Below are 22,316 nucleotides of genomic sequence, written 5' to 3'. Positions count from 1 at the left end.
GCTAAGGCTATGTGCATTTTTTATGTTGTTTTATTTCCGCACCCTTTTCGGCTGCCTTTCGCTTACCGAGTGACACTTGACGCGCCCTGACACTTTTTATGGCGAGCAAATGGATCGACTGATGGGAAGTGATAACACAGAATAGTAAATCTACTAATTCTACTATGTGTTTTGTGGTACTATGTGTACTTTATTATATCTTCAATTGAAGAATCTCCAACATGCTTAGCATGCCAATTTCAATTGATAAAACAACATTCAAAGACTGATATTATGACGTGATCCATCGTTTCTTTTTTTAGGCTTCCGTACCTAAAGGTTAAAAATGCTACCCTTTTACTAAGACTTCGTTGTCTGTCTCCAGGCTGTATCTCAAGAACCACTATAGCTAGACTTCTGAAAATTTCACAGAGTGTGTATATCTGTTGCCGATATAACAAAAAATAAATGAAATTAAAGTATAATTAATATTTAAGGGGGGCTCCCTTACAACAAACGTGATTTTTTCGGCCTTTTTCGCTCTATATCAATAATGGCAAGCGGTAGGCACTTAAATTTTTCCCACATTCTTTTGTTATATGTGTACTTTAATATTTAATAGTAATAGGTATAAAAAGAAAATAAAAATATAAGGGGGGGCTCCCATACAAAAAAAAACAATTTTTAGCCTATTTTTGCTCTGTATCGGTACGGAATCCTTCGTGCGCGTGTCCGACTCGCACTTGGCCGATTTTTTTAGATGTATAAAAGTCATGCTAAGCCTGCTATCCTGTGTTAGATAAAAAATATAAAACGTTAGTAACGTAAAATATTTTTTTTATTTCTATAAAATTTTCACCCAAGTGCCTACGGCTAAGAACTTTTTAATGAGCACACTTTTGTAGATTAAATTTTAAATATTAATGAAACTTTACTTTAACTTTTTATGACAAAATATTGGAACTTTGTGAATTATTCTCATTTCGTTAAAAGAAATAAATGACTTGCTCTTTAAAAGTAAGGACAGAGAATAATATTATAAATAAACGAAAATGTTATTAAGTACTTACGAACAAAAATTCTTTTCTTGGAACTCTCTATCTACAACATGTTAGTGTGAACACCGTTAAAAAGCCGTCTTCATACCCATACAAATTTCCCGGATCGGCAATTTGTATGGGTATGAAGACGGATTTTTTTAAGTTCGTGACCCAGGAACTTTGAAAAATTTTTGTTCCGTCGGCGGGATTCGAACCCGCAACCCCCGCCTTGAGCTACCAACAGCCCACCAACGGTGCCACAGAGGTCGTCGAATTATAATTGCATTAGTTGATAAAAAATGCTATACAACAGCTTTACCGCGGCAGTGCTCGAGCGCCACACGCATTTTTTCATCACTCAACAGTCACAAGTTATAGGTGTATCGTAGAAGCAGTCGATACAAATCTCGTATAACGGAGCGGCGACGGGACACTTTACGACGCTCGTCCCTTACCCGCCTGTGATTGCCTCGCGGTACCGACAGCACCAACATTAAAAAAAAGATTACACTCCGGGAGTGCCGGCAGAAGCATAAACATAACATCAGGCTTACATTTTTGCCACAAAGTAAAATGAGCGGGTGACATTACATCATTTCGATCAGGTCAAATGAACTGACGCAAGTTTACCTTCTTTACTGGCCATACACCATGCTTCCTATCGTCCAATCTGCATGACGCTACCGATCGGATCAGTTAGAACTTAGAACTGTCAGTGTGTGGGAGTGGATTGTTCCGTCAAGTATAACTGTCATGCCAATCCACTCCCGTCTCCCACACACTGTCAGTTCTAACTGATCCAATCGGTAGCGTCATGCCGATTGGAGGTTAGGAAGCATGGTGTATGGCCGCCATAACATTTAAGAAGTTTTCACTCCCACAATGCGTTTGATTTGATGTATCCAGTGTGCCTGAGTCGTAACGGATACCCCTCAAGTTCAGTTGCGATTAGACGTTTAGGCCCAATTTCACCAACGTCTGTTAGTTTTAACAGCTTGTTAAAGTGTCTACTCTTTCATTCATATGAAAAATGAAAGAGGAAAAGCGATACTCATTTAAGCATTAACTTTAACACTTAACAGTCGTTGATGAAATTGGACCTTAGTCTGAAGTCCTTACTCAGAATATGTAACACAAAAATGTGTACCTGCTACCGTTGTGTTGTTTTCACTATGCGGACTTTTCTTTGCTTTTCTTTAATGTTTTATAGCAACTTTTTTGCTGACCACACATCACACAATTTCAATGGAGCGACTTTCCACCAAATAATCTTGTAGGTCCTCCAAAGGTTCCCTTGTAGGACAAACATTATATTACGCCATGTAATCTTACATTTTTTTATCCAATTTCTTAACCCTCATCTTCATAAGCTTGTTAGTTATTGGAGGTTTAATATTTAGCTCATATTAAGGCAGGAACAACTTTTATAAAAACTATAGTTTGTAACTTTCCTTTAGTTATAATGCCTTATTAAGGTTAGCTGTTCTTTCAAATCCTTACAACAGACTTCAAAGACTTTGATAGCAAAAAATCGTTAAACGATTCGCAAATCAAAATTAGACGAAAACAAAAGTCGTTAAACGATTGAATAAATGTTTAAACAACATTTCCAATTAAGAATCATAAGCGAACAATCCCTCAACTCGAAGGTGGCGACAATGGAACAGAGAAATTAATTTGAGCGAAAATCTGCTTCTGACGTTACTTTGTTATGTACAAGCGATTTAATTATTTTTCTAAACCGAAGGACGCGAGCGGTGTTTTCCTCGCTTTTTATAAGGTTGACCCATATAGAGTTAGTTGTGTTTGGTAACCAAATAATTAACCTACAGGCTACAGGGCATATTCTACCTAGTTAAAACTTTATAATATTGAGTGCGTAATATTTTATAATATACAACTTAACACTGTTGCACGGAAATTCGTTATCGCGCGGGGACCGTACATTTTTCTGGAATAAAAAGTATCCTATGTCTATTCCTAGCACTCAAAGTATCTCCATACCAAATTTCATCAAAATTAATTCAGAGGTTTGAGCGTTAAAAGGCGTAACAGACAGACGGACTCACTTTCGCATTTATAATTTTATGGATTAATTGCATTTTAAGTACAAAAGATCACTATTTAGGTGGTTTTATGGAACGCTTTTTAATCCTAAGGGCCTGTTTTACCACTTCCTGATAAGTGAAGAATAGGCTATCCTACAATTAACTTGACAGATCAAGTATGGAGAATCTGCCAAAAAAGTTGTGAATAGCCTATTCGGCACTTTATCAGAAAGTGGTGGCCCTTAGTTCTACTCCAGGTTAATAGTCTATTTCAGTGTTTTTCAATCTGTGGGTCGCGACCCCTAGGCGGGTCGCCGACAGAAAGAAAAAGCTGACGTATAATACTAATAAAACACTATTTTTCGTGCACTTTTTCCACTATATTCAGAAATAATTATAAATTTTAACAAATTACACGACCGGTTTCGAAATAAATCATCTTCAGGTATACTTAGTGTAGGTAGTTTTACAAAATTAAATATAATCAAAACAAACATTAGGGTTATCAGCATCATGGAATTTTTATACCATTTAGTAGAATTTTCCTTCTGAATACGACTATTTTCTACTGATGTTAAAATTGATATTTAGTTGGTTTTAGCTATTTTATATTGATATATTAATAACGTTATGTCACATATGATGACGTATAATAGATAAATATATACCAAACTAGAAAAAAATCATTACCTAACTCAGGTTTAATAAAAAGCCTTTTAATAAAACTATTTTTTTGGCTTTCTATGACACATGGATGTATATTTCAATCTGTAAAGGCGTCGCGAAATCAAAAAGATTGAAAAACACTGGTCTATTTCAAACCAGGCACAATAGAATTTAATATATTCTCAGCAGTACCAGCTTCGTATTGTTTAAAGCTAAATAAATCTTGTCTTGATGTGTGGCTAGATCTTCTGGATCTCTTATCTGTTGATAGTGGTCCGCCCGCTCGAACATATTTTCATTATACTCGCAAGATATTTCGCTTTAACTTTTTAAAATTTAAATTCCTCGCGAGCGACCATGTTGGAAAATTATAATCGTTTTTGCTTCTTTGATGTAAAATTTAATATCATTTATTAACGTTTATTAGAGAAACAAAGTGCGCGTGTAAATATTTACTGACTGTACAGTTTCAGTAAACTTACGTTGTGGACTAGTTTTCCTTGTTTTAAGCATAATATTATTATGTTTCTTATAACACGAAGCGGTTCGATTCTCGTCTAGGGATTCAATATTCCTAGACAAAAATCGAAATCTCCGATAAACTATTAATGCACTTTTAGAAACCAAAATCGAGCTCGCATCGGCACTTTTCGCATCCTCCGGATTTCGCTAACTATGCTCATTTTGAAAATTCATGCACGCTTTTACCCCACATGAAATTGAGCTAATGCAGATCTTATTTGAGATATTTGAAATATAATTTGGCGAAAAAATATCGGTGTAGGAGGAGCTCGTTTCCGCGACGCCCGAGCCAATTTCCCCCGGCTTAGCTGAAGACGAGGCTAATGTAATCATTGATTACCGAAAAGTCGAGGTTTGACTCGTATATCAGGCATTTATTGAGTTATCGACAAATATAATGCAATTTGTAACCTTTACGGCCGCAATCAGAGAAATTTAATAAGATACCTATTCATTAAATTTCTACTAATATTATTATTGCCAAAGTGTGTATTCGGCTGTTGCCTCTTCACACGAAAACCACTGAACCGATTTTGCTGAAATTTGGTATGGATATATTTTGAGTCCCGGGAGAGGACACAATATGATACTTTTTATTCCGGAAAATATAATAATAAATATTCTTTGTTAAACTCATGAAGAATTCTTAATTCAATTTAAGTAACTGTTATGAACGACCGTTAGTAACTAACTGAAAGTCCTGCAAAAGTTAAAATAAATAAAATTAAAATAAGCACATCGCATGAAGTGCCTAGGGTACAAAAAGGTTTACTTAAGGTAAAGGTATACTAGGGCAAACATTGTGCGGGGCACGTTTTAGCTTAACATAAGCTAATCTACACAAACATATTACTTACTTTTTTTACATTGCTAGTTAATTGACAGTACTACCTTTTTACTGACTACACTATCCTTTTTTCATGGAAAAATGCATTCCACAACTGTTGTGAATTGTGTACCTCTACTGGTTATTTAGGATTTCTGAAAAGTTATGCTTGATTCTCTTAACTTCATCTGCCGGGGTATGTGGACTCCCCAAGAGTGAGGTCTTCACAATAAAACCCCATGATGATTTAGTCCCGCATAAGGCAAAGTTGCGGGAAAAAACATATCTCCATTTTCGGATAAACAGTACACACAATTATTCGCTGCACTGCAGTGGTCTCAAATATTATGTCATCTCAAGAAAAATACCTTTTTAAGCCCTATTTGCATGTACCCCTAAGGGCGAGTAGGACCATGACGGACAAAGCCCCGGCCGGACAATAACACTCCGAAACAAACCTCGTTACATGTTCACGGAAACTGCGCTTTTGATCCTCAACTTTACTTTTTCTTTTATTTTTTTACGTTCGAATTCACAATTTACAATCGCGATACGCTTATGTAATCTTACGAGATTACACAAAAAGGCAGTAAAGAAAAATATCAATAAAATAGGTATTAGCATAATATAGTTTTTAAGAAAAAATATCTAGAAAACCTATATATATTTATATATAACCTAGAAAAAGTAATAATAATACTCCCCACACCGGTTTCGGTGACGGTGGCCGGTTTCATTGAAACCAGACCAGGTACGCAGGAGTAATTTTATAGTGCCCAAGTGTGTGCGCAGTACACAAGAGCACTCTCTATTCCTTTACTCTCATAACCCAGTGGGACGGAAGACCGACACGACTGGCGAGAGATCAGGCGCAGGACCGACTTTTTACATGCCCATCCGACGCATGGATCATCTTACTTGTCAGACAATCAGGTGATCAGCCTGCATTGTCCTAACCAAACTTGGAAATAACAGGATTCGAACCCACGACCTCCGGAGTCGAGAGCGACGCTCTAACCACTAGACCACGGAGGCATTAACCTAGAAAAAGTATTAGGTATGCATATAGCTCGTATATGTTTTTAAATGGCTATTCAAATTAAGATTGCAGTGTTTAATTAGTAAATCTTATTATTATGACAAAACTCATCAAAGCAACTGCTGCTTGTTATTTTTATCTAAATGAAATCATTTTGACTTTTGTAGTGATTTGTTTCAAAACCCTGATTGAATAATTTCATCTTATCATTTAAGGGCCTGTTTCACCACTTTCTGATAAAGTGCCTAATAGGCTATTCACAACTTTTTTGACAGATTCTCCATACTTGATCTGTCAAGTTAATTGGTGGATAGCCTTATCAGGAAGTGGTGAAACAGGCCCTTAATCTTCAAGGTTTGACCTACTTAACAACATCAAAAAAACCTTTGAATATTGTATCGGGAACTTACAAATCTTGTATTAGCAGGAATCGTAACAAACGATTTAAGGGAACAAGAACCGCCCTTTCTGACCCTTCTTTAAGGTACGCTCGAATGCTTTACAAACAGCGCCCTTATCCTAACGATTTAAGGGTCATTTTCAGGAGATCCAAGGTAAAATATATTTAAACGGACAAGTGGCAGATGTCGGGAATGTACCCCGAATATTAATTATCGAAAATTCTATAAGCTTTACAATAAATTTTCCGAAAATGTTCTTTTATATTAAATTTTGTCGGGGCGCGGTGAGTAGTGCTTGAGGAGTAATTTATAGCTTATCATCAGCTTTTATGTTTACTGAACTAGGTAGGTACTAGGTGTTAAGGGGAGATAAGATCCATATTTATATTGAGGTTATATCTTGATAATATTAAAAAGCAAAAGTGTGTCTGTTTATCAGTCGGTTATCTTTTTATGAAAAAAAAAAAAAATAAAATAAAAATTAAATTAATTTTTGTATTATATAAGTACAGTGCTTTAAGTGCCGGAAAATTTTCATAAAAAAAATTAATAATCAGAATAATAAGAAAAATGCGCGTTAAAAAACGGCCTACATCCGTTGTACTCTACCCATATCTGTGCATAACCTGTCCAACAGTTCTACGGCCAAACCTGCGCGACCATGCGCAGGTTTGGCCGAAGCTTTATCCTAACTAATGTTATAAACGCGAAAGTGTGTCTGTCTGTCACCTCTTCACGCCCAAATCACTGAACCACATTTTTACTGGATATGAAGATATTTTGAGTCCCGGGAAAGGACATAGGAATCCTATGTCCTTTCCCGAGACTCAAAATATCTTCAGTATGATAGGATGCTTTTTAACCCGCAAAAATGTACGTTTTCCGGTTTAAACGGATTTCAGCGCAACGGAGTCTAGTATTTCATATTTCAGTGTATAACATGGGTTATATTTCAAGTGTCCACTATAAATATTCCTCCAGCTCAATACTAAGCCGGCGTTGGCCAGTCATTGTCCGCGTGTATTGTGCTCCGCCGCCTCTATTGTCCTAAGCTCTATGCTCCCAACAATTATCTCACGGACACGACAATTTCATTATTGTGTTTCATATTTTGCTTAAAATATTATAATTTATGGCAGAATGTTATGGGTGAAATTATAAGTTCTAAAGTAGATTTATAAATTAGTCATGCCGCTTTAGTAACCTATAAGAACTTATAAAGATAATGACAAAAGACAGTACAAATAGAAGCATAATATTATATTATACAGAATGTAACAAAACTTTTTTGTGATTTGTTTGGGTAAGCGCCCTAGGTCATGGATTTGCCCATAAAAAAGGTAGAAAAAAATCCACTCTTTCAGCGCTGCTTTTTAAGGTAAAGTATTATTACACTCTGTATTATAGTGTATGCAATGTACACACTACACAGTTTCTAAATTTTTTTAGTAACGGCCAAATTTTTTATAGCTGAAAATAAGCGCACTATGTCGTAATTCAATTTGAAACAATAAAACTGTTTTTTTTTAATGAGGCTGTTATCTAAGCTCCACTCTCGATAATTTCATAATCGACATGCAATCCGAGTGAAAATCGATTGAACAATCGCAATCGAGTTTCCAAAACTCGATTACCCGTTCTAAAATGATCAAAGGATATGAAACGGCCATTGTTGCGATCTAATTGGTTGTACAGTATCTATCGTCTACGTATACACTATTGTATAGTGTATAGACGCACTAGTGTTTACACTGTGTACAACTATACCTGTGTATAGTTGTACACAGTGTATACGGTGCAGGCCATTGAAAATTCGATTAGCAATCCTAACACGCACCATTGTAATTTCAACAGATTGTTTCACACGCTGACTACATACACTGTCACTGGTTTCGGTGACAGTGGCTGGTAACGAAACCAGTTCAGTTCTGTGTGAGTGACACCTTTAGAGGCCCGAGTGCATGCGCTGAACAAAAGAGCTTGGTATCTTCCTTTATTTTCATAACCTAGTATGAGAAGAGTGATCAGGCGCAGGAGCGACTTATGTATCTTTCTTGTCAGACAATCAGGAGCTTAATATGTAAGCCATACACGCTACGGTCTACCGGAGAGGTCACTGTGAAGTTATGCCTGCGCACGTGTCACTCGAAAGAATTAGTTTTCGATTTTGCGCCGGTCGCCTGCGCAGGTTAAAAAAACTGCACAGGTCTATTCCAACACACATTCTGGTCTACCTACACAGGCATACCTACACAGGTGGTCCTCTCCGGTAGACCGCAGCGTGTATGAGTTATGACTGCATTTGGAAACTTAATTTTCTCAACGTAGGAATCGACGCTACGTCAAGACACACTGTGTCTCAAGTCTACGTCAAGACACAGAGACAAGAGTCACGTTATAAACCACTGGACTCGAAGGCTTTAAATAATAATAGGGTTTTTTTTAAATGAAATAAGGGGGCAAACGAGCAAACGTGTCATGTGATGGAAAGCAACTTCCATCGCCCATGGACACTCGCAGCATCAGAAGAGCTGCGGCCTTTTAAGAGGGAATAGGGTAATAGGGGAGGGTAGGGATGGGAAGGGAAGGGAAGAGAATAGAGGAGGGTAGGGAAGGGAATAGGGTAGGGGGTTGGGCCTCCGGTAAACTCATTCACTCGGCGAAACACAGCGCAAGCGCTTTTTCTGTGAGAACGTGGTATTTCTCCGGTCGAGCCGGCCCATTCATGCCGAAGCATGGCTCTCCCACGAATAAAACAATGACATTTTTATTACCTGAAGGTCCTAATAAAATTTAATAGAAACGTTATCTCACCCTTATTTTAGTTAAGTAAAGACATGCACGTCAACGGGCCTCGTAAACACCTGATGTGGCATTAACGAGATAATATAACGATCGCGCTTGGCCGTCAACGCCCTAAATTTAAAACGGGTCCGCTATTAAACATTTTTACTGGACCTTTATGGCTCGTCGGACTACTGACACTTATGTCACTAAAAATACCTTAAAAGTGCTCTATTTAATAAAACTATAATGTAACAACAAAATACTATGGGCCACTTACCAAAATAATGTTCTTACATCAAGTGCAGAACGCTGAATTTAATTTTGATTTTTTTAGACTTCATACATCAATCTAGATGCTAATCAAAGCACCTAGATGATGCTACCTAGTAGTAGTACACAGCGAAGACCAATGCGGAAGACCAGAGAAATTGGTAACTTTCTGTTCTGTTTCTGTCTGCAATGTAAACGCAAAACCTTACTTCTTTGATGTATTACCAAAGTTTGAAATTTTTTTGGCGACTCGGATACGACTATGCTTAGGATTGTAAATAGGTACTGTACCTACAAACGGCAAGACAAAACACACAAAAATCCCACAAAACTTGCCCCAGCTACACTTACGTCCTAATACAGCCATAGCTCCCTAACTGTGTCACCTCCAGTAATCGCGACAATAATCACCTGACCCGAAGAATGTCATCCAATTCCTCGTAAAGTGCCCTCTGGGAGACCTACCTGGAACTCTGATTCGATTTCAGAAAATCCGCTCTCTCAAGTTGAGAAAACTAAGGACCTGACTACAAAATAACTTACAAGAAAAGACGTGAAAAGGTAATGATAATAAAATTGGACATGGATATTAAAAGCTATGATTGAGTGTTTTAAATAATATAATAGAATTTAACAAAGAAAAAGATAAAACCGACTTCAAAATTGTATGTAATTGACAGTTAATGAAATGAAAAATATTTATTTCTAAGTAGGTTAACAAAGTTAACACTTTTAGAACGTCGAGTCTACATGAGGCCTACCACCAGTTAAAATTACCTTTCTCAAAAAGTACTGGACCGATTTTAATGAAACTTGCAGCATTCGAAAAATTGAACAATACCTTGTACAATAAAAAATAATTAATTAATTCGGTCGTAGTTCCGGAGATATGTGAACACAATCATAAAACATGCTTAAATACTTGTATATATATATATATATATGTATATATATATATATATATATATATATATATATATATATATATATATATATATATATATATATATATATATATATATATATATATATATATATATATATATATATATATATATATATATATATATAATTGGAACCTCGGAATCGGCTCCAACGATTTGCATGAAATTTAGTATATACTATATAGGGGGTTTCGGGGGCGATAAATCGATCTACTCGGTCAAACAGCTAGTATTTTATAATAACACAACCCATAATAATTACTGTCAGTGTCTTGAAAGACCTAATTTAAAATTATTCTTATAAATGTCAAGAAACGTGTAAATGAAAACATGAAAACAAAATATTTGAATGAAGACATCATGAACTCATAATGTGCGGGTCAAAAATTAATTTCACGTAAAATTAATTTCAAATCTGTCCCTAAATTAAAACAAAAGTATTCGTCATTCGCCTGACCGACGCTTACACCGATGAAGACTAAATTTCTACTCATGTGAAAAAAAAATGGAATTGAAGGACCCTCAATCGCAAACAGCAATAATTATATCTAACGATAAACACATTAAAGTTTGAATCAACTGAAATATGTGCAACATTAGCTATAATGCGCGGGCATCAAAAACAGGAAATTAAGGTTTATTCCGTGTTCCATCCCTTAAACCCTGACAAGGTTGTTAAGTATATTATTATTATGTTACAACGTTGAGATACGTAATCCTATGTAGTGAAGTAAGATCCTACTGAAAACATTATAATATGTATTACGAAGCTATTTTATACGGATTAAGAAATATAATTTAGCAGGAAATTATTACAATTAATTAAAGGAAATATGATATTTTAATTAGGGGCAAAAGTACAGATAAATTTATTTTGATTGGATAGAAATTAGTCGTATTTCCATAAATCATTCTTCTCTGAACTATATTTTTAGGGTTCCGTACTGAAAGGGTAAAAACGGGACCCTATTACTAAGACTTCGTTGTCTGTCCGTCTGTTCGCGTCCGTCCGTCCGTGCGTCCGTCCGTCCGTCCGTCTGTCTGTCTGCAGGCTGTATCTCTGAAACCGCTTTAGCTAGACTTCTGAAATTTTAAAAAGATTGTGTATATCTGTTGCCGCTATAACAATAAACACTAAAAATAAAATAAAATAAATATTTAAGGGGGGCTCCCATACAACAAACGTGATGTTTTTGGCCTTTTTTGCTCGTTATCAATAATGACAACATTAGGCACTTGAAATTTTCTCAAATACCCTATATATATGTTTTCTTTAATATTAAATAATAATATTAAAATAAAATAAAAATTTAAGCGCGGCTCCCATACAAAAAACACAATTTTGGGCCTATTTTTGCTCTATAACGCAACGGTACGGAAACCATTTTGCGCCAATCCGACTCGCACTTGGCCGATTATTCATGTTTACATTATCTTCTTCATAAATACGAACAAACCATATAACGTTGTCGCTTTCCTGCCAATCTGCGCTAGCCCCACCTAATACAAATCTAATCATAATGATATTGATATCATATAAGATGGAGTGCTGCTGAATAAATAATAAATACATTGAAGATATAGGTAATTAACAAATTCAGCATGTCTCAAACACCTTCTTTAAATTAACTAGTTACAGTGGTAGATCTGTTATTGTTGTTACAGTACGGTGTGACAGAGGTCTCTTTTAATTCGTAATTTGGAGTTCGTTTGAGGTCCCGGCGGCGGGCGGCGGACCGGCGTTAGGCCCGCGCCACACTTGACACTTGTGAGGGAAATAATTAAGTCCGCCATGTTGAATTTACAATAAATTAAATTATGAATCATAAGTACGGGGATCTTTTTATTTGATTTCATTTTCTGTTTATTTTGCACTTAAATGTTTAGCTTGCGAATTTCAAAAAGGTTTATGATTATGGTGCTTTATTAATCCTCGAACTAATAAAATTTTTTACTGAGTTCTAACTATCAAAAGTCCCCTGTCTGTGCTGTCATGTAACGTTTCCGATATACGAGACAAGGACAAGCAAACATTGTATAGTCGCTTACCGCTGTGATTATTATTTCTATTAAAGTTAAAATAGTTTTATCTAAATTGCCTAGTTAATAGTAATTAACACAAACAAACAAATAGTGTATAAAATGAATCCTTTTATCCTTTCAGGTTACTTTCACGAAGCTGTATTGAACCTACATGTAAGTACCATATTAATAAATAAATATTGATAGTTATGACTAGCTTGAACATAATATGAGTTAGCTCTAGATCCAGGTAAATCGCGTTGGAAAATAAATTGGTACGAGTATGTTTTCGTTAGGTGTACAAATAGGCCAGGATTTTTCACGTTAAATTTACAAAATGGCTGACCTGAAAACGTGTACTTGGCCTCAGTCGGAGCTGCGGTCATTAGCAGGCTTGTGTGCGGCCACGGGACGAGCGATTGAACATAGATCGTAAACTTATTTTGCACATCAATGCTTATCGGTAGAGTATGAAACTCTTTTTAATAATAATTATTATTATCAATAGATTTATTTCACAGTCTCCTGTAGCTTATTGCATTTATCTCCCGAATACTGACATAGTGTTAGTATATTGTAGAACAGGTTCTGAGGTCCTTGTCAAGTAAAATAACCGTGAAATGGAAACGTAGAGTTCAGTCGATTGTATTGGTGAAGACTGATTAAATTTTATTTCTTTTTCTCTTTTTTTAATGTCTAGCTAAAAGTATTTTTATTTATTTAAATATTCTTAGTTACTATAACAATTGAGTTTAATAAATGTGAATATTATTATTAGTAGAGATTGTAGAGTATGAAAGACTTACTTAAACACTGTCAAAACTTTTATTCAGTATAAAAGCGATTTATTTAGTGGGCACACAATTAAGTTTTTCAGTTCTTGAACTAGCAGTTCCGCAGTATAACATGTGTTCCGACCATACACCGCGTCTGATAGCGACGCGTGTTGAGAACACATAGTAGATACTTACCAGTAAGTCGAGTGAAGTGTTGCTATTTACTATTACTTGCTTCTTGCTATTGTTGCTCTACATACTCGTATAAGTTAACAGGTACTTGTATAGTTTATTAAAAGGAAGGTTTATAAATACAGGTACAAGCAGTAAAAAGTATTTGCGGACTTGACTGGTTTGCAACAAATAATGTCTACGGATATGATTGACCGCGGTATTCTAATGTTTGTGCGTTTTATGATGATATGTTTGACACAGTATAATTGACAATTATAGTAGGGAAGTTAGCTAAAAAAAATAATCGATAATTTAAAAATATCGAATCACTTCGTAAAGGAATTGCAATCGAAATTATCGATTTCGTACTGACGTTACAGAGTGGCGCCGGCGATTTAAAATGGCCGCCCTTTTTATCGATTTGATTTCGATTTAACAGTGTCAATCTCTATTGGCATTTAAAAGTTCCGTTTTATGCATCTGACATTTTTCAAATATTTTCGTAATGTCAATAATTTTTACTCCTGTTTTCACAGTTAATATTTATAATTTTATATTAGTAAGTTAACATTTAGCAACTTTTCATTTTTATTCATTTACAATTATAGGAAACATTTGTTTTTGTAGATGGAATATAATTTATTACATTTTGATTTTTTTGTTTTCTTGTTAAAAAAACCCGTAGCAAGGAATATGAGAAGTGTCACCCATATCATCTTAAAACGCACAAACTATAGTAAAAGTGTAGTTTTTAAAAACCTGTCTAGTTTGGCTCCATTTATGCATAGGTACGGCATGACCCAAGCACATGGTAGATTTGTACACGAAAATTATTTCTATCTACATTCTGCACTAGTTGCATACAAAATGTTACCTTCATACAATATGTTATATATTTCATACGTGGGAGAGCCATGCTTCGGCACGAATGGGCCGGCTCGACCGGATAAATACCACGTTCTCACAGAAAACCGGCGTAAAACAGCGCTTGCGCTGTGTTTCGCCGAGTGAGTGAGTTTACCGGAGGCCCAATCCCCTAACCCCTACCCTATTCCCTTCCCTACCCTCAACTATTCCCTTCCCTACCCTCCCGTATTACCCTATTCACTCTTAAAAGGCCGGCAACGCACTTGCAGCTCTTCTGATGCTGCGAGTGTCCATGGGCGACGGAAGTTGCTTTCCATCAGGTGACCCGTTTGCTTGTTTGCCCCCTTATTTCATAAAAAAAAATTAAAAAAAAATACAAATAAAGATAATGTTTACCTACTACTAGGCTATATAGCCTAGCAAGTAACTATTCAAGATCTGTACTGTCCGTTACTTTTGTCTGTTATGTGATTTTCCAATATTCTAGACAAAGACAAACAGACTTTATTATTCGACCTGTAAATATTTTTATTAGTAAATTGGTTAGAAAAAAATGTTGTTAAAAAAATGGAGCAATCAATATCACAGCTCTTAAAACCTGTATTTCTAAAGTATCGAACAAAGTGATATAAGTGAACTATCGATTACTTTCACCAAAAGATCGATGTTTGTGTGAATCACACCTGAGTCACACAAACACATCCATTACAGTAGTCACATTATCGTCACAAGATAGCTTGATGCATCATTTGTAACAGTCATGTAATGTGTTATGGCGTTAGAGCTTCCATAATGATAACTCAAGTAATTTTTATAAAAGACTAGCTGTTGCCCGCAACTTCGTCCGCGTGGACTATAGTTTATAGTTGTTCCCATACATCGATTGAACCGTTTTTTTTCTGGGTCAAAAAACTATAACGTTCCGCACGGCTTCGCCCGCGTAAATTAGATATTTCACAGATAAATTATTCAACAAAAAATAGCCTATGATCCTTCACGTGGTGCTACTTCTTATCTGTACCAAATAACAGAAAAATTGCTCCAGTAGTTCGTGAGATAAGCCCTTTCAAATAATTTACCCCGTTTTGTTCCACATTTTCCTCTATTTCTTCGCTCCTATTAGTCTTAGTGCGATAAAATATAGCCTATAGCCTTCCTCAATACATTTATTGAGGAAGGCTATAGGCTATATTTTATCGCTATCTAACCAAACAAACAAACAAACTAACAAACTCTTCCGCTTTATAATATTAAGTATAGATAGAAAAATAAATAATAAATAGAAAAGTGATAATAATTTAGGGTGTATAATTGTATTTACTGTTATTTGAGAGGCTGTTTAGTATGATCAAAAGGCTGCGTTTCCGCCAGAGATGTGTTGCAAGGAAGGAATGTGTTTTGAGAACCAATGAATCGCTTCATTGACGTGACCTCGCTCATCGCAGCAATTCTATTAGATCTTAAAACATCTCTGGTGAAAACGCAGCCAAAGTGGTCTTAAGTGATAATTATTAAAAACCTAAGACTAATGACTTACCTAACTAATTAAAGACAATCTTAAGACGCTGAGAGAGAATATTCAGCTTTGATTGGTATTTAGCAAAAGTATAAACACGGGCCCAAGAGTAGCAGTTTGAGCACCAACTCTATCATCATGAATCCGGCAGAATTCCGGCGTGAAACAGCGCTTTCGCTGTGTTTCGCCGAGTGAGTGAGTTTACCGGAGACCCAAAAGGGAGGGTAGGGACCCTCCCTTATTCCCTTCCCTTCCCATCCTTAAAAGGCCGGCAACGCACCTGCAGCTCTTCTGATGCTGCGAGTGTCCATGGGCGACGGAAGTTGCTTTCCATCAGGTGACCCGTTTGCTTGTTTGCCCCTTATGTCATAAAAAAAATGAATAGTTTCAAAATGTGGCCTGATCCCGTCCAAATGTCGGGCAAGTCTTTAAAAATATCCCACTTATTTGGATCCAGGTCGATTCTCGCCGTAACGAGCATAACCCGGTCACTATAAATACGCGAGGAAATTGGTTATGAAAACACACTTTCATGCCTTTTCTATATCCCGCCCGATTTGAATATTAAAAGCCTATCGAAATTGTGTTTTGGCAGGTCAATTTAATACGAATATATGCCTGTCACGGGAAAGAATAACGTTTAGTTAGAGCACTCCGCTGTGTTAAAATTTGACGCGTGGAAACCGTAAATTTTTACGAGAAAATAAGTATCTCATGTCCAGGCTGACTTAATATTACGATGTAAGGCATATAAATAAAAAAAAAAGTATCTTATGTCCGTTTCCGGGACTTATAAAAACATAAAAGATGGTCAGACAGGCCCTTTAATAATACTGCGTGAAATTTTAATGGTTGTTTTTCCGATTTATCAACATAAAGCTTTATAAATGACATAGTTAATTTTTATTGTTTAACACTTTAAAAATGTATATTTTAAGGTTACAGCTGGGCAATACAAGAAAGGCTGTAAAGTGTAAACCGTTTTCGATCGTAGCACCTTTTACTTTTCTCATGTGATTATGCTTAAGTCTTGCTAGGCAGCAGTTGAGATTAAATAATAATATGATATTCGACGTTATGATATCTGTTCATTAATACTAAGCCAGCTTACCCGTCTTTTTGATATTTTCGATCCACGTTCACCTAGTTCACCTAGTCGGCTTCACCTGTGTCAATGTGGCTCGAAATTATAAAAAAGGGCCACTAGAAAACCAACCCCAGAACAAAGAAAAAAAATTGCAACGAAGCCCTGGGGGAGGGTGAAACAATCCTAGAGGTGGTGAATTTAGTAACTTGAAGTTTGATAACTCCAATAACATGATATTAAGGAGCCATCGACATTTTTTGATACTAAAAAAATAAAGTAAAATAAAAAATGTTTTATTTCTGAGTAAATTTGAATCAAATTTTTTCAGAATGTCTACCTGATGCCTACCACCGGTTCGGGAACTACCCCGGCGAGAAGAACCGGCGTAAGAAACTCGCACGGGTTCCACTTTTTACCAAAAAAGTGAGAGAAAAATTGTATACTGTATACTGGTACTAACTGTTTCAATTATCAGTCGAGCTTGAGGACTGCCGTGGTAAAGCTATTGAATAGCAAATTTTTATCAACTTATCGAATTATAGATCACATCGCGAGCTTCAAGCCAGAAAGGTGTATAAAATATTATCTTTTGCATTTTAACTACATATTTTAAAAATCTCAATATTGCACTTACATTTATTACTTACCTTCTTAAAAAACGAGTTTGTTTTATATACACCCTTCTGGCGTAATGAACATGTACAACAATGAACTAAAAACATGATCAACGGCGACGATGAATGGTCGTATACTCATTAGTTAGACTAAAAACAGATTTATATATATCATTAAAGATATAGAATATTCATAAATAATATTATTTTTCTGAAATAAACTTAATTAAGTTCTTATTCCATGTTAATTTTATGGTTGATAGCATTTTAAACAAAAATAAAAAATATTTTTAGTATTCGAATTATTCGAAAAATAATTTGGCGAATATTCGAATAATAAAATCGTCAAATATTCGAATAAAACGAGTATTCGAATATTCGAATAACATACCCTAGACTTCTGATTATTTTTGTGCCAACCCTACTTCAAAATTTCTTGCCAGAAAACAATGGATCATAAAAGTGGGACCAATCGCCAGATGAAAAAATGTTAAAAATTCATAATATCTGGTCATTGGGCCCACTGGGGCTAAAAACCTTGGGACGAAACACCAGAGTACTCCTCATATTAACTTACAAATTCTTTTGTTAATATTATCAATTAATGATTGTCAGAGCTGAATACGTGCAAATTAAAGCAATATTTTACCCGACAATGTCGGTAACGAGGTGTAATGTGTTCGATGGTATTTCATTAACATGTTTATAGTTCGAGAGCCAATTTATTTGTTTCGACGGAATTTCAATTCGTCGTAACAGTAAATACTTGCTGCAATTATAATATTATTTCTCTGTCGTTCGTGTTATTGAAAATTGTGATTGCTCTTTTATGTACTTTGTAGAGGTAATGAAGTTAATATTGAATAAAAAATGTTTGTTACAAAAATATAAATTAAAATTGTTGTCTCCTTTCGGAAGTCATTAATACTAAGTAAAGGTTACTTACTTACTACTTAATTAAGTATCCGAAATGCTGATAAGTAATATGAAGAAGTGCGCACAAGTAAATAATAATTTAATAAAACCCAACAGAGTTTTATTGAATTCTCTTTAATCAAATAGAAAATGAGAAAAAACTAAAATAAATTTATTGCTTAAAAGAATCACTCAACCGCCTCTGGCTCCTGTTTTATAAACAACGATGATTTATAAGCTGATAATACGACCTTCGTAATCAGCAAGTTCGCGATCTATTGGCCTAACTTGGTCCAATTTAGTGGCTTTGCCGACTCCACTCATAAATCACAGATGTAGGGCAGACAGCGTTGTTGGTATTGTGTTAGCTGTGCTAGTTACACACTATTGTCAGAGGTGAGACAGTGAATGAATCGCCAGTGCAATGTTCTTTGAAAATTATTAAGATTATGCAAAAAGATTAAGAAAAAGAAACGTGGGAGAGCCATGCTTCGGCAAGAATGGGCCGGCTCGACCGGAGAAATACCACGTTCTCACAGAAAACCGGCGGGAAACAGCGCTTGCGCTGTGTTTCGCCGAGTGAGAGAGTTTACCGGAGGCCCAATCGCCTATTCCCTTCCCTACCCTCGCCTATTCCCGTCCCTTCCCTTCCCATCCCTACCCTCCCCTATTACCCTATTCCCTCTTAAAAGGCCGGCAACGCACCTGCAGCTCTTCTGATGCTGCGAGTGTCCATGGGCGACGGAAGTTGCTTTCCATTGACGGTGACCCGTTTGATCGTTTGCCCCCTTATTTCATAAAAAAAAGAAAACAGTCGATACTAATATTGAAAATACAAAAGTGTGTTTGTCTATCTGTAACCTTTTTATGCGTAGACCGCTGAACCAATTTGATGAAATTTAGTTTGCAGCTACTTTGAGTCCCAGGAAAGCACATAGAATAGTTTTTATCCCAGAAAAATGTACGGTTCCTGACGTTTCGGTGCAACGGAGTTGCGGGCGTCATCAAGTTTTAAAATAAAGCGATATCTTTTCGGATTGGCTACGAAAAATCTATCAGTTACCACTGCACCAATTCAAATATTATGGTCCCCGGAAGGAAACAAGAGTTCACACTACAGAAGTAACAAGAGGAAACAGGCTCCTTAACTTATAATACGCATGTCGGTCCCATAGTTGTTCATTGAAGACAAAATAAAAGAGTTTATAAAAAATATCATGTAAACAAATTGTATTTTATAGAATAATCATCATATTATAATTTTTGTTTTATGACATACCAAAAACCAATTTTACCAGCAATCTACGTAGCGTATTCACGAACAGAAGATAGTCCATGACTAAGTAACTAAGGTGATAAGAGTTAATTTACTTTAGCTTATTACTACCACCCAAGCCCTAAACGGGATTATACCAAGTTCGCCCCGGAATTTTATCAAGCCAAACAGATAACTTGGGAAGATTCCCTTTAACTAAATTGTTAACTTAACAACTTGAGTAAATATTTAACTTAGCCCTTTTTAATCTCGGCTCAGAATGGAAGTATTTTCATATTAGATGAAGATGACCCTTTGTAATGAAAGGGAGTGCAAAGTGTTACTACCTGTGACATTTTAAATATGAATTCAGCCGTAATTGTTTGCACCAGTTAAAATTTTGGGTTTTGTTGCATCAATATTATAATAATTCGCAATAAAATATGATTGCTATAATTATGGTCATCCCTTAAACGTCTTAATCCTTAATTCCTTAGAAAACCCCAAGATAATTTATAACAGAAAATATAAGCTAGTATTTAATAGTTAAAAATACATTGTAACACTAAAAGGTCAACGCTTGTGAGCTCAATTTGGTACTCTACTGTAGAGATGTGGTACGATATTAGTACTCTAGAGTTTTCGGGCTTTTGAATTCCGGATTTATTCCGTATCAGATTGAAAGTAAGTATAGTCATCTAAGATATTTTTCTAAGATGATAATCTACTGTAGAGTTTACACCTTACCAAGTTTTCTTACGTTACATATCTTGCGCATAATATTATCTTTGTCGACACCTAGCCGTAGCAAAAGGAAAAAATACGCGCCATTATTTCACTCATACAATCAAGGAGTTGTAAATATTAATGGCATTACATGTCGAACCAACTTTAAAAGTACTGAACAATAAAATGTAGCCGTTATAGTAATAGTCTATTAACTGGAAAGCGATTCACTTCGCGATCCCACTGCAGGACCATTCCAGTTAATGGGCTAACTGGGCTGGTACAGTTTCAAAAAAACCAAATATTACGGCACCATCGATGTACAAATATAGATATTACTAGCTGTCCCAGCAAACATTGTTTTGCTAGAAAATGATTTTCCCTGTTTTCCTGCTTTTCTCTTGAAGTTTACCTTTCCAGTGAATGCAAAACCCTGGAAAAGCGTTCTGGAGTTATAGCGTCAGTAAGGAAAACCCGACTTATTTTTATATATTAGATTAACGTCAATTGCGAGCGAGCACAAGCGCCTGATTAGACTTACCGAGTAAAGTGGTGAGAGTGAGAGAGTGCAAACAGACAATTTGATTGGCCGGGAGTACTGTCTCGGGTCTCGCCAATCTACTCGGTAGATGTAACAAAGCCCTAAGACCGCCTGAGCATCGGGCATCCCTGGGATTAAAGAGTTTCGGAGTTGATTATTACTGTCGATCTTGGTGACACAGGTGATGTTATGATAGGAATGCTTGGAGCCTCCATCCTTCGATTGCGGATTCTTGAAAATCTATTGTTCTCGTGGCCACATGTGGCCGCTTGGGAGTTGAAGTTGAAAAAATGTTTAACATTGACTATATTTTAGTATAATTTGACGAATATGCGAGACTGTAAACTAAACATAATATTTTTCATTATAATAAATCTCTATCTTAGCTTTGGTATCTTCATTAAAGTAATGTAGCACTCCTGAGACATATTATAAATAAAAAGTAACTTTACTACCTTTATATTTCTTGTATTAAAAACTAAATTATCTCTAGAAAATCCGTCTGTCTGCGAGTAATAAACGCTGGATCTACATACAAACGTCTAACCTTGGAACACTTAAAAAAGCATTTACCCTGTGTCGATCTCCTGAGTTATTGTACCCCGAGGGAGCGGGACAGATGATATGGTGCTATATACGAGCGAGCGAGACGGGTTTTATGTCAGAAATATTTAAATTAAGTCCTCTCTTTATGTAGGACATTATTTTTTATCGGCGAGTCGAAATAAAGATATGTCGACTCGTGTTTTTTCGAGAAAATTATCTCGGGGGCGAAAATTTTAAATGTGACTTACGCAATGAAATATTCTTTATTCATTCTAATGCTTTCGCATTTTCCTCGATTCTCGTATTTTCCCCAATTCCAATATTAACTGGGTTTCGAAGCGAGACTTATTCTATCAGTGCTCTTTCGCTACATTTGATTTTATCTACGATTTTTTAATATTTTCATGTACAACTTACAAGTAAGTCTTTCGGAAAGTTTAAACATATTATAACAAAACTTTTTTAACCCCCGACAAAAAAGATGGACATCTGTCTGTGTGCGCTCGGTGTTGAAAATTTTCAGTTTTAACTGCTTAAATTTTTAAATTGAGGATTGTTTTAAAACTTTTTAATTTTACGTTATAAAGTTTTTTTAATACAAACAATTCAAATATTTTGTAGTTGATAATAAACTTTAGTGGAGTGTGATGAAGATGTTGGTCTTGATTGAAGTAGTCGGTCCGTATAATATATTATGTAGATTGAAAGTTAAGGATCAGTTAAAATGCCTCCTTATAAGTGGCGTGTAATGATAG

At 35.7% G+C, this 22,316-nt stretch overlaps 1 protein-coding gene across 1 annotated transcript in view; it reads left to right on the top strand.

Moving 5' to 3' along the window:
- Positions 1-22,316, top strand: part of LOC121727556 (protein madd-4) — a 316,241-nt gene that overhangs the window by 108,389 nt on the left and 185,536 nt on the right. The window contains exon 2 of the mRNA XM_042115445.1: positions 12,687-12,718. The gene's annotated coding sequence lies outside the window, so the exon portion shown is untranslated. The remainder of the gene's footprint in view (positions 1-12,686; positions 12,719-22,316) is intronic.

Source organism: Aricia agestis, chromosome 6, assembly GCF_905147365.1.
Source record: "Aricia agestis chromosome 6, ilAriAges1.1, whole genome shotgun sequence".
Lineage (NCBI taxonomy): Eukaryota > Metazoa > Arthropoda > Insecta > Lepidoptera > Lycaenidae > Aricia > Aricia agestis.
Note: the sequence above shows the minus strand (reverse complement) of the source record. Positions and strands in the feature narration are given on the sequence as shown.